We start from the raw sequence: 4,746 nt of genomic DNA, 5'->3' as shown, positions 1-4,746 counted from the left end.
GTACGGCGGATGTGTCAGAAGGTTCCATTTCAATTTCCGAAGGGTTTCCATTGTTGTTTTGGCTGTATGGGGGCATGAATTGTCTTCAAGGAAGGCTACCCGCTTTCCACCTGTCTTCTGCTTGCATCAGACCTTTTCCTTCACATCTGTTGCCAGGAGGTCTGCGTAATAAGCTGCACTGACTGTTCTGGCATCTGTCAGAAAGTCTACATGGATAACCCCCTGCCAGTCCCAGAAGAACGTTGCCATCACTTTTCCTGCTGAATGGCTCCTCCGCACTCTCTTCGGTTTGGGAGAACTGGTATGCCGCCACTTGCGTAATGACTGCTGGGACTCAGGAATGAAACAGCGGACCCAAGTTTCATTGGTGGTCACTATAGACTTAAAAAAATACATCACATTCCTCTTCAAACTGCTGTAGGAGATGACTGGCAGCTTGCATGCCCACCATTTTGTTCACGTCTATCAAAGTATTAACATGAAAGCAGACCCTCAAGCACTGAATTCAATGCTAAGGATCAGTATGGCTTCCAGGCTACAATTTGTGAAATCCTGAGGCATGAGCTACATCATCACATGGCCTGCCTTGTTCTGACATTGTATTTACTTTACCAGGTTTATCACAATTTTGTAGGAACATTTTAACACTGTGAGACATTTCAGGTATTTACAATGTCCACAGCATAACCTACAGAAAGCTTCCTAGTGCCAATGCAAGGCACCACACTACTGCATAATCATGATCTGCATAGTGGCAGTCTGGGGTATGGCATAGTATGAAGGTAGTAGCTTACTATGAATGCTGGTATTCAGAAGACTACAGAGTTTCATAACCCAGACAACCACAACATGGCTCATCGCTGTGGCAACTTCAAATATTATAATCTTCACTGCAAGTAGTATTTTAAAAAGTAAAACTAAGATAAACTGAGCTTGCACAAAAACGTCTTGAGAAGACAAAAAAATACTGTGCTAGCCTAAGTGCAACTCCATTCAGTTTGCGGCATAATGAACTGGTCATGTGCCTATGAGACTTCAAGTGGCAACAAGAGCAAAGCTGTTACATTTAAAGAGAAGAAGTCTGATAATAAATATCAACTAATTAAACCAAGAGAAGTCCTTCTTTAGAAGCAGCAGCTGCTCAGCTTATCAATAAATTCACTGCCTTTTACAGACCCCAAAGGTCCATTACTGTGTTCAAATGAGCCTGCCACTCATCCGTATCCTCAGCCAGTCAAATTTTGTCCCCAATTACCCATTCTATCTCTTTAGAAGAACACGATATTAAACATACAAACCTTCAGAACAAACAAATAACTATCAGTTACTTTCACTGTCTTCTATTAGGAAGAATACGATGCCGCTGGGAAAACAAAGAAAATCTGACCTCATATTGTGGCATAACAGCAAGTAACTGGCTGTACAACCTGAAATACTTCTTACTTCTTACTCTGGAATACATTTTCCTTTCCTATTTATAGCAAGGAGAGCTCAGTCAGTATAGTAACGGGCTAGGGGATGGATGGCCAAGGTTTGATTCCCAAAAGAGGCAAGAGATTCAATTATCCTATCCAATGAAAATCATTTTATTTAAAAATAAGTACAAGTGTAAACAAGTACATTAAAATAAAAAAAAAATAAGAGTGAAATATTTGTTACTTTCATTTCATGTGCGCATCCTTACACTTCCAACATATTCATGCATGTTCCTCTGCTGAACTCAAATATGTCACATAAAAATTCACATTCATAATAATGGGCCTAATTTTTCCAGCAATTACATACTACTTTCAGAAACACAAGGTGATTAAAATAAATCTTGAATTACTTAAATTAGTAATGAAACAATTTGATAAAATTTCTGTTAATGAACTGCAAAGAAAGCATGCAGTGAAGTGTAAGAGTGTACTAAATAATAAGCAAATACAAGAAATATGTGAACTTACAATATATAGGAAATGTAATTAGCCCAGAAGGTGATGGACATCTGAAAATCAGATGCATACATTTATGCATATTAGTGAAATGATTTACACAAACTATGATCCAATAATGTGTAAGAATGCATATTTGAAATTATACAAAATACATTTTAAATAAATGGATAAATTTGGTGCTGAGGCACAGACATGGGTTAACAGACACACAAGAACAGAAGAACAGAACCTACACAGCAGAGAGTAAAAGGAAGCCCAAGAAAATGGTGAAAAGAGGATTTTGGCTGCCATATAGGCATTAAGTCACATAATGTATGCAGACCTGAAGAACACATCAAAAGCATTCTCATGGTAGAGCATGTTTATACAAAATAAGATGTGGCAAATTTAAACAATGGTACTACTTATAAAATACTAGCTATATTATAATAAGATTAAACTCAGGTGAGGGGCCAGAAAAGCTGGCTTCATGACTGAGCAGCAGTAATGCCATGTTAAAAAAAACATCATGGAAGTTTCTCAATTTTGCAAGCGCAATGGGCTCAGTATCACACCACATACAAATAAAACAAAAATCCTTGATGTCATATGTTTAGGCAGATACAGTATCTTTCATACAAGTCACAAGCAGAAGAGTTTGATCCTGGCTGGAATTTAGAGCAGGTATTTCCAAAACATAAATCACAACAGGTTGTGTATAAACAGCTATCTGCTTATTGAGCCTGATCACTGCTTTGCCAAGAATTCATTATTATCGGCACCAGAGAACCTCCAGAGTTCTGTATACAACATTCTCAGCATAAGCATTCCCCATACAGCATGATGATCTGGCACAGGGGGCAGCACGGTCACCGAGGATGAGGGGAAGCCATTAAAGAAGCCTCCTGTTAAAGCAGGATATTATTAATTTTTATTTGCTTATGATGAGCTGATCGATTCACAGTACAATATCAGCTTTATATGAACATAACAAGTCACTGTATTCTATTTTTACATGCAATCTACATTTACAACATCAACCAAACACCAGTACTGCACCAGACTGAGATCAAGAAGGAGCTAACTCTTTCTCCTAGGATTTCTTGAGTTCGTCCAATGTTAAACAGAACCCCTCAGCTGTGATAATGAGGACTATGACTGCCACAGGTAGAGACTGCATGCATCTAGACAACCCTACTATGGGCGAACTCATGACCCCAGTATTCACTCAACCTGTCAATGTATTAAACTTTGTTATGCTATGCTGAACTCAACTAGAAAGAGTGGGTCTAGTGACAGGCTTCTGTGAGTACAGCCTCTGGATTGGCCCACTTATTGTTTTTCATTAGATCTTAAATGAAAAAGGTGGAGATTGAAATATGTTCCATAAAAGATCTTACAAACTTCCATTCAACCCAAATTAAAAGAAAATAATGACCAATTTAAGTTCATAACGCTGTTCTAATGGCAGAACAAAATTGCATGAGAATACATAAGGACATGAAAATAGACAAATATGGCCTCTTTCATTCATTTGTGCTTATGATAAGTCAGAAGATTAACCTACACACAAACCACAGATTGTTACCTTTAAGGAAACATATCAGACCACATCAGCATATCAGTCTTTATCTTCAAAAACACATAATATACTACATCAATCAGTTGTGAATGACACATATTATACTATAATAGCACACTGGTCCTTGCCTTTCAAAGTCACACACTGCACTACATAAATTAACTCTGCCATTCACAAACAGAAAAATACTGGAAAGGCTAATCTGAGTACCCAGAACAAACAAATTAACTTAAAATATAAAGTTACAATTTAACTGAGACTAACCAAGAAAAACTATGTGAAGAAAAATAAAAGTATAAAAGTCTCAAGTGCCAAATTATATAACAAATTCAAACTAAATAAAAAACATAATTTCATAACACTTGATGAACTTACAAATGGAGAACATTTATATTTAAACAAATACTGTCAATTTCATACTCATGTCATTGTAAAAATCAAGTTGGATCCAGCCTAATGTACTATTATTTTACCTACATTTTTATGTACTTCCATATTTTAACAAATCTGTACTTACAGTCCAGATTAATTTGGCTGATAAGTGTTTGTCACCTGATTATGAGTGCTTAGGGTCAAAACATATAATGCATAAATACAAAAATGAGCACAAAGGTTTCTTAACTCTTTGACTGGCACAGGCGAATTTTTGCGCCCGGACGATGCCAGCCGTTCCCTGGCGTTGGCATGTTTTAGCGCTTTGATACACTCTTCCTTTCTTTGCTGTCTTGGCACTCATCAACCAAAGACATATTTTTGATAGTTTTTGTGCATGGTTGTAAAGAACCCTTGTTGACTTTGTGGGGGTCTATATTACTGTCAGAACCCTCCAAGAAGGAAGAGGTCAGAAAATATTTCACATTCATTCAGTTTCACCATGGCTTCTCGTAGCAAGTGTCGGAGTGTTCCTACAGACCAGCTGGAAAGTGTTGTGAACGAGATTTGTGCTGATGATGAAAGTGGCGATGAAATAGTGATTCCTGAAGTAGATGAAGTTGATAGTGATAATAATACAGTGATAGACAGTGATCCACAAGACAGTAATCATGAACCTTTAGCTACCACGAGTGCGGTGCCTGACACGCCCATCTCATGGACGTACGGAGACATTGTGCTAACAATAGTTCCATTTACTAGTAGTTCCGGGATCAAAACTGATATAACACATAAAATGCACCGCTTTTCATGGACTAAACTTTTTCTGGATGACAACGTAGTAAATCACATCACAACTGAAACCAATCGCTATGC

At 37.5% G+C, this 4,746-nt stretch overlaps 1 protein-coding gene across 2 annotated transcripts in view; it reads right to left on the bottom strand.

The window, feature by feature from the left end:
- Positions 1-1,557: 1,557 nt before the first annotated feature.
- The window catches only part of LOC111875576 (protein GPR107), a 48,722-nt gene continuing 45,533 nt past the window's right edge, over positions 1,558-4,746 (bottom strand). For both annotated transcript variants that reach the window (XR_002844749.2, XM_023871936.2), the window contains exon 14: positions 1,558-2,821. The gene's annotated coding sequence lies outside the window, so the exon portion shown is untranslated. The remainder of the gene's footprint in view (positions 2,822-4,746) is intronic.

This window comes from Cryptotermes secundus, unplaced genomic scaffold, assembly GCF_002891405.2.
Source record: "Cryptotermes secundus unplaced genomic scaffold, Csec_1.0 scaffold1078, whole genome shotgun sequence".
NCBI lineage: Eukaryota > Metazoa > Arthropoda > Insecta > Blattodea > Kalotermitidae > Cryptotermes > Cryptotermes secundus.
Note: the sequence above shows the minus strand (reverse complement) of the source record. Positions and strands in the feature narration are given on the sequence as shown.